General features: G+C 45.9%; 1 pseudogene; it reads left to right on the forward strand.

The window, feature by feature from the left end:
- Window positions 1-6,515: 6,515 nt before the first annotated feature.
- Window positions 6,516-7,425, forward strand: LOC147451849 (uncharacterized; annotated as a pseudogene).
- Window positions 7,426-9,506: the final 2,081 nt, after the last annotated feature.

Here is a 9,506-nt window from a genome sequence, read left to right on the forward strand (position 1 = left end):
TCTCTTTTCTCTCCCGCTCGGTTTACATGCTCCAGAGTCCAGCTTCCTTTGGAGATTTTTAGCATCTTTATTAGCGTACGTCATCTACCTGCACAACCGGAATAGCTGGCTCGACCTCCACGCCTTCTCCAATTTGAATTGAAATGTGCCCGTTGCGAACATATGTGACATAACTGCGCTTCTCTCTTTCTCTCTCTCTCTCAGAGTGGTCACACTGATGATCTGCGCCTTGGAATATCAACCTCTGAAGGCAGTGACAGAGTTCTAGAGGAAGGCTTGCTTAACCTTTAGCTTGATGTTGGCGACATCGAGAGGGGAGTAGGTTGGTTCATCTATAGAAATGAGTGTAGCAGTGGTAGGAAGGTCCATAGCCGCAGGTCATGGTAGGCAGGTACTTCCAAAGCGGGCAGTAGTGGTCAAAGGTGAGGAATCCATGAGAGGAGTGGAGGCATGCTGGCAAGCACTCTCCAAATCTAGCCCTTCGTCAGCCCCAAACCACAGCTCGAGTGCTGGCCTGCACTATCTAACAGAGCAAGGTGCTGGAGAGGCGAGAGTAGTAAAGATTGGATGGCCGGGTGCATGATATTCTCGACCTCCAAGTGCTTCGAGGGGTGGAAGGGAGGTGTGCTAACTAAACGACTGGCTAAGAAACAATAGCAGAGAAGGTGGAGGAGGCTTCAGTATAACATCAAGGCTGATGGCATAGCCGGATAGCTCGCATTTGTTACCATATACATGTGGTAGTGATGTGTGTGAACACACTAGGACCGCCGGGGCATTTTTTCCCTCTTTAGGAGGTTTTTTCCCCTGTGCATTGTATATACGCCCATCACTCTAGGGCTATCCACCTTTCCATTGCACACTAAGTAACACACTCTCTATTGTGTGCCTTGAGCTTCCTTCGTCTTCTCCAAGCTGTGTGTGTTTCTCTGCAACCCTAATTCCAACAATTGGTATCAGAGCAGGTCACGTCCTCCCGGACTTAGTCGCCAGTTGCTCCAGCATACGTCTGCTCAGAATTTTGATTTGGGCTCATTTCGGCCTCCGTTTCCACTACAGGCAGTACTACACAGGCTATTTCATCATTTTGTGCAGAATTTCTGTCAATGCCGTTTTCTGCATAACATGTGTCTTATAGTCTTCTACGGTTTGTGCTATATAGCACAGGTTGTTCCCGCTCCATTTCTCCTATTTTCGGGCCGTTTTCACATCAGGTGCACCATTTACCATGGCTGACAACAACAACACAGATGTGTTCAAGATGTTTGCTGCTGAGGACAGGTTGGATGGGGACAACTACCCTATGTGGGCTTATATGATGCAACATGTTCTTGTGTCAAAGGGTGTCTGGAACATTGTGCTAGGCATTGATGTACGTCCTGGTTCTGAGGATGTAGGCGATGTTGAGGATGTTGCAGGTCTTGCTGCAAGGATTGCAGCTGTTAGAGTTGTTTTGCCTACGGAAGAACAAGCTCGTTGGGATGTTAAGGATGCGCACGCTCATGCATTTATTGCGTTGTCTGTGAAGCGCACCATTGTTCCTCACATACGTTTAGCAAAATCTGCAAAACAGGCTTGGGATATTTTAGCAGGTCTTTATGCAAGCCGCAATGAGGCTAAAATTGCTTTGCTGCGTAAAGAGCTGGAGTCGAAGATTATGCATGAGGAAGATGATATGGACACTTTTCTTGCTAGTGTCAAGGATATCAATGAGCAGCTTATTTCTGCAGGTAAAGTCATTTCAGACAGTTCCCTTGTGCAGACTGTTCTTGATGCCTTACCAGAATCCTACCAGACTTTTGCTAGTACTTGGAGACTTATGACCCAAGGAAATCCTGAAGTTGTCAAGTTTGATGCATTATGCACATTGTTGTTGCAAGAGTCACTTTCTAGAAAAAACGGGACTAGGCAGCGTGTAGTTGAACATGCTTTTATTGCTTCTCAAAGAAAGGGTGGTAACAGTAATGCAGCCACTTCTTATGGTTCTGCTGCGAGTGGCAAAAATTCTGTTCCTAATGCTTCTGCTGGCAGCACTTCGTCTAGCAATTCTGGTGATAAGGGCAAAAAGAAGATGCGTTGCCATTATTGTAAAGCCAATGATCACTTGATCAAGTCGTGTCCAAGTTGAAGGCCAAAGAGGCTAAGAAGAAAGAGGGTGGTTCCACTGCAAATGCTGGTTCCACTACAAATGCAGCCATTGTTGAGTCTTCTGTGAAAGGAGACTGTAATGCTAATGTTGATGCAGAATGGGCTTTTAGCGTAGAGTGCACTTACAATCCTGCTGTCCATGATGCATGCTTGTCAGTTGCTGCAGATTCACATGTGTGGTATTTTGACAGTGGTGCTACAAAGCACATTACCTCACATCGTTAATTTTTTACCTCTCTCGAGTCAGTCCCTCATGGGAATTCAGTCACTTGTGCCAACAACCCCTCTTATCCAGTTCAAGGAGTTGGAAAGATTGTGCTCACTGCTGCTAATGGCAGTTCCTTCACACTTGTTGATGCACTTTATGTACCTAGGATCAAGAAGAATCTCTTGTCTATATCCGCACTTGCTAGACTTGGACTTGTAGTCAAATTTGTGGATGACAGATGTACAGTTCATGATCTCAGTTTTGGTGATGAAATTGTTGCATCTGGCCTTTTGTGCCGTGGGCTGTATAAGCTCACTTTGTATGACAAGTGTGGACAAAATTTTGCAAATGCTGTTGCAGATTCAAGGGCTATTTCAGATGCAAAACTTTGGCATGCACGTTTTGGTCATCTGAATTTTGCCAGTTTGCTGCAGAAATGTGATATGGTTTCTTCTTTGCCGCCTCTTGAAGCACCTGTCAAACATGTTTGTGAAGGCTGTATTTTGGGTAAGATGCAGCGTTCTAAATTTCCAAAGGATGGTTCAGTTTGGGCCACATGCAGGTTGCAGCTTGTGCATAGTGATGTTTGTGGACCCATGCAAACTCCGTCCTTGGGAAATTACCTGTACTTCGTGACTTTCATTGATGATTACTCCAGGCATGCATGGGTATTTCCGCTTAAAGCGAAGTCTGAAGTTTTTATGTGCTTCAAACAATTTCTTGCTATGGCTGAAAATGTCTCGAAATGTGCTATGGGCACCCTCCATTCCGATCGAGGGGGGGAGTATATGTCTCATGACTTTAATGCGTTTCTGGCTAGTCGTGGGATAAAACACCAATGTACAGTGCCTTATACACCTCAGCAAAATGGTGTTGTTGAGAGGAAAAACAGGACACTGACGAAAATGGCACGATGTATGGTCAAAAGTCAAGCTTTGCCGCATTCTTTTTGGCTTGAGGCCATTATGTGTTCCACTTATGTACTTAACAGGTGTCCTACGAAAGCTTTGCAGTCTATTACTCCATATGAAGCATGGCATGATAGAAAACCTTCTACTGAGCACATGCCTGTTATTGGCTATTTGGCATATGCTTTGGTGCCACAAGTGCAGCACAGAAAATTGGATGATAAGGCTGTCAAATGTATTTTTGTTGGTTATAGTGCTGAAAGCAAAGGTTACAGGTTGTATCATCCGCAAACAAAACGTATTTTGGTTTCTCGGGATGTAGTGTTTGTGGAAGATTCTGTTCAACCCTAGCTGTCATGTACTAGAGACAGTAATGTAAGCTCACAGGACATTTATGACACTTTGTTGCCTCTTTTCAGTGGTGGAAATACGAATGTAAGTTCCAATGAGGCAAATGTACAGGCTATGGGGGTTTCTGAAAATGTTCTAGATCAGCCTATTACTGATGTAGATGTACATGATTTACTTGATGAGGAAAGGGCTGAAAATGAGCAGGCTAGAGGTATGCCAAAATTGCTGGTGCACACTTTGCGTGACAGTAAATTGGATGCACCTTTGTCTAGTCGTACTCGTTTACGCTCTCGCCATGCATCTTATGCATCAGATTGTTATGCTTTGGCTGTGTCTAGCTTACATGATGTTGAGGAGCCTCTGACTTTTGATGAAACACAAAATTCAGAAAATTGGATGGCTGCCATGCAATCAGAATATGATGCACTTATAGAAAATGACACATGGACTTTATGTGATTTGCCTCCTGGCAAAAAGGCCATTGGTACGAAGTGGGTTTACAAGTTGAAACGCAAGCCGGATGGTGAGATCGATCGCCATAAGGCTCGACTTGTTGCAAAGGGTTATGCACAACAAAAAGGCATAGATTATGAAGAGACTTTTGCTCCCACTTGTCGTATGACTACTGTGCGTTTTCTATGTGCATTGGCAACTCATTTTGGTTGGGATGTACATCAATCAGACATTGTTACTGCTTTCTTGAATGGTGACATATTTGAGGAAGTTTATGTAACGCAGCCTGGCGTTTTTGTCATAAAAGGACAAGAGGACAAAGTGTGCAAATGTAACAAGGCTTTGTATGGGTTGAAGCAATCTCCTCGTGCTTGGTATGAAAAAGATGACACTCATTTGGTCAAACAAGGCTTTCGTAACAGTCCAACAGAAAGCACATTGTATGTAAAGCGTGAGGGTGATCTATTTCTCATCGTGGTTCTTTATGTTGATGATTTGCTGATCACTGGACCAAATGAGAGACATATTGCTGAATTTAAGGCTGATTTGAATGCTACTTTCAAGATGAAAGATTTGGGGCTGTTGCATCATTATTTGGGTATACAGTTTAAGCAGTGTGATGGTGTTATTGCCTTGTGTCAGAAAAGTTACATAGAGACATTGCTATGTAAGTTTGGACTTGAGGATTGCAAACCTATTGCCACTCCCATGGAAACACGTTTAAAGTTGAGTCTACATGATGCTGGTGATCGTGCTGATGTCACTCTTTACCAAACTGCTGTTGGCTGCCTCATTTATGTATGCAACACGAGGCCGGATATTCAGTTTGCAGTCTCACAGGTCAACAGATTTATGCATAGCCCAGGGTCTAAGCATTGGCAGGCTATCAAGAGGATTTTCTGCTACCTTAGTGGCACTTTACATCTTGGCTTGTTTTATCCCAAGGGGGGATCATTGCCGCCAGACTTACATGCTTTTTCGGACTCAAATTGGGCTGGTTGTTTTGACACGCGAGTGTCCACAAGTGGTTTTTGTTTCATGCTTGGCAGTTCATGTATATCATGGTTGAGCAAGAAGCAACCTACTGTGGCCACTTCGAGTTGTGAGGCTGAGTACATGGCAGTCTTCACAGCTATGGTTGAGTGTGTATGGCTCAGACGCCTTATGGCTGATTTGGGTGTTGGACAGGACACTGCCAACACTATCTACACTGACAGTCAGAGCGCATTGGCAATTGCGAGGAACCCAGTTTTTCATGCTCGCACAAAGCACATTGAGGTGCATTACCACTATGTCAGGGAGAGGCTCTCAGCAGGAGAGATCAGCTTGGCTTATGTGCCAACACAGGACAACCTTGCAGATCTTTTCACAAAGGCATTGTCTCGTGAGAAGCTTGAAGCTTTCCGCAAAGCTTTGGGCTTACTCCCCTTTGTGGACTGATCCTGTCCTCAGGGCATGGCACTTCCCTTTACTCATGTGCCAGCTCTCGTTCACCGCATCACTCCAGGGGGGATTTGTACCATATACATGTGGTAGTGATGTGTGTGAACACACTAGGACCGCCGGGGCATTTTTTCCCTGTTTAGGAGGTTTTTTCCCCCGTGCATTGTATATACGCCCATCACTCTAGGGCTATCCATCTTTCCATTGCACACTAAGTAACATACTCTCTATTGTGTGCCTTGAGCTTCCTTCGTCTTCTCCAAGCTTTGTGTGTTTCTCTGCAACCCTAATTCCAACAGCATTCCAAATCTCCCTTTTACTTCTCTCTCTCTCTCTCTCTCTCTCTCTCTCTCTCTCTCTCTCTCTCTCTCTCTCTCTCTCTCTCTCTCCCCCCCCCCATTTCCATGTTTATCGCTGTGTGTGTGTGTGTGTGTGTGAGTCACTTTCTAACGGCTTTGTTAAAGCCTTGCACACAAACACACTCTCTCTCAAGTTATATACAACCCTTCTCAGCAGGTCATCATGCTGAAATAGAAACCTGGAGATGACAAAATCCTCAAGCTGGCCTTGGTTGGATGGCATGCTACAATTTTGTTGGGGGTTCTTGGCAGTGTTCCCCAAGGAGAATTGCAAGCACAACTAGGAAGGGGAGAGAGAGAGAGAGAGAGAGAGAGAGAGAGAGAGAGAGAGAATTGCAGCTGCCCCAAATGTGGTCCATGTTTTTGCTTCTTCGAATGTGGACATGTGTGTGCGCATGGGATTGCATGTCCGCTGCAAGCAGAGTTCTCTTATTTGCACGCTGCATGTACGTGCAGCAATACGCAAGCTAAGGCAAGTGCAACAACTACAGCTCACGCCTACGTGTAGCAGGTTAGCGAGCATGGTATGGCGGAGGATCGGAGTCAAAGCGGTGGTAGCTGTAGGCACCAAGGCGATGACGACTCAGGCCAGTGCAGGGACAATAGCAGGTGATGATCGTCAAGAGTAGATGGGATTATGTAGAGATGACAACAAAGTACTCAGCTGATGTGGGGGGCCAGTTATGCTCTCTGCAGGTCGCAAATGGTCCCCGAAACCATGAGGTCCCCTGTCTATCTGGGCTCAGAGTCATGAGCAATGTGTCAAGGATAATGTTCTTACTTTGTAGCCCTCTCGAAGAGGAGGCAGAATTTGATTTGTTCAAGCACACAGCATACTACCTAATGGTACTCAACCCAATCACTCAACCCAATCACTAGGCCAAATCGCAAGTGTGCTACATACCTTGAGAGCTGGTTTCCCTTCCCATTTAACATTTCATTACAGTCTCTTCCTGCTAATCATTATCGTCTCTTCCTTTGGGAGAATCAGAATGGATACTTCGAATTTTGTAATTCCAGCAGCAGCAGGTCCTGGACCGTAGGGAGGCCTGTAAGTGATCAGCAAGATGTCAGATTTGCTACTGTTGTGGACCAGAGTAGGCAGACCTGATGGTGTTTTTGCACGCATGCGATCGGTTTTCCTGTGTTGAAGACCCCAGACTTTTGGCCTACATTGTAAAACGTGATGAATGGTGTCAAGTGAGAGTACCTCCCCTCCCATTATTTTTCATAAGTATTTGGATCGCCAAATAATTTTGAGGCACCGAGGTCGCATTCTCTTCGCTGCTATTGTTATTGTAGACTCAACTTATTTCTTCAATTTTTGTAGTATGGAAATAGTATGGGGAGGAGGTAAGGAGTGTTACTTATATCAACGAAGATGGCAAAAGCAACCGCTTCTATAAGGTGAAGTAGAATGACAAGATTTATTGAGAGATTGTCTGTCCTTTAACTTTTATACTACCACATGTGGTTAGGTTTTGCAGTGGCTTGGATGGGATTATGGTCCATGCTAACGACCCCCTCCCCTCCCATTCACTTGCCTGCATTTTAGCTCCTTCCCAAATATAAAAAATTCATTTCCATGAATTTGCCAAGAGGAGATTTAGTAAAATTGGGTTTTTTCCCAATTTTTTACACTATTTTTTTTTTACATTTAGGGGTGGAATATTTCCTTTTCCCCTTGCCTTTTTCAAATTGAAAACAACATGATATTTAGCTGAGACACATTTTTCATGAACACTGGTTGTTCCTCTGGCCGCTCTCTCTTAGGCTACGCACATGCAGTGCAACGATCGTCGTTTTCGATGCAAAAGCGCAAGAAACCCACCAGTGCCCCACCACACTCTTGCACACAGCCATCGGCGCTCGTCGGCACAATCGGAACATCCCAGCAATAGCCTAAACTGTCAACCCTGGTGGAGAGCCGTTTGTGTAGAGGAGAGACGTGATTGGCTGTGGCACCTGACATCACGACAAAGGTGGTTGACTTTGCAATCGAGGGCCGTCAGAGCTCTGGCATGTACGCAAACTCCCGGTAGGCAGAAAGCATTCACCTTCGATCGGCTTGCCACAGCATCGGGGCATGTGCGCTGGCTCTCTCTCTCTCTCTCTCTCTCTCTCTCTCTCTCTCTCTCTTAAATGCGTTTTATGAGTAGCTAATTTACAGGTGTTGGTTGTACGTATGTAATGCATGAAAGAAATATCTAGGACTAAATAACACATAGTATTAAAGAGGGGGGGTAAGGGGATCGAGGGCAGAGAAGTGCGCGCACGAAAATCGGAGAGGTTGCAGCCGTAGATGGGCACTTAAAAACTAAACCCGGCCACAGATTAAACCCGGGCAACGCCTATGTTTTAATAATAAAACCCCAAAAACCCGGGCCATGGCTACAACATGTGCGCGCGGGTGGGATGGTTACCCCATGCGTCACAATCTGGGCGACAAGGCCCTAGGTTCAAATCAAGTCGCCGCCCGGGTTCCTCTTTGCGTTGACTTGCCACGCGTCCGGGTTTAATCTGCCTCGGGCTCCCCGCTCCACTTCCGCGCCGTCGATTCCCCCCCCCCCCCTCTTAATGTTATGTGTCACTTAGTGTCGTGGGAAGTCCTTGCAGCAAGCCAAACCTCGATGAGGGTAGAAAGATAGAGAGAGAGGCGGGCCATACTAGTAGAATCTAGAAATCATAAGGCAAAACACAAGCTCTATCACCATCATCCATTCTAGAGAGTCCCCCCCCCCTCCCCTCCCCCAATAAATCGCCGTATGACGTCAGGCAGACTCTCTCTCTCTCTCTCTCTCTCTCTCTCTCTCTGTGGTGTGTACACAGCTGCATTCTGCGCCTTCGCCCTCTCTCTCCATGTCTGCAACGGTGCTAAACCAAGCCAGTCTCTCGTTCTCCCTCAGTAGGCCCCGACAGTTCTGCACCCTCTACATTTGTCACATGGCCAATCAGCGTCATCGCCATCTCCACTGCAGGGCGATTGCACGAGGAGAGAGAGTGATAGAGAGCCAACTTCCAAGGCAACCAGGCTACCAGCCCATAGATCACATGCCCCGTTTGACGTCCGAGCCCTCGCAAGCTACCTTGCACTTGCTCTGTACCCACCTACTTATTTCCAATCAGTAAAGGAAATCGGCTGATTTGTCATGATCACCCTCCCGTCTCCGTCCCCTTCCTCCACATGCCATGTCGTCCGTTTTTGCCCTCAAAGCCATGGGAAGATCTCTCTAGATTCCCGTAAATCAGCCCACTTTTAAAATTTGCTTCTTTTCATGCGATGTACTAATATTCTCCAGATGGAAAGAGCAATTTCTCCATAATTTAAACTTACTTCCTTTAGGCATAAGATACCTCTCCCACTCGTCCTTTAGGAGGAGGAGCAGGAGAGGCATCTAATCGATAAAAGGGACTAAATTAAATTATGGAGAAATTGGTGAGTAGGGTGTCATGGGTAATGTTATGCCTCTGATTGAGGCCATGTAGCTAATGGTCCCTCAAGGCTTGACAAAGGGCCCCTAGTATTTAATAGGACTACGGTGTGTGTGGTGTCATGGCAGCCAGTGTTCGACTCAGCTGAATCTTTGCAAGCATTTCATCCGGTCTCGGTTGAGTTTGTGGGACTGCCTAGCTAGC

This window comes from Adiantum capillus-veneris, chromosome 8 (assembly GCF_014529385.1).
Source record: "Adiantum capillus-veneris isolate H3 chromosome 8, ASM1452938v2, whole genome shotgun sequence".
NCBI lineage: Eukaryota > Viridiplantae > Streptophyta > Polypodiopsida > Polypodiales > Pteridaceae > Adiantum > Adiantum capillus-veneris.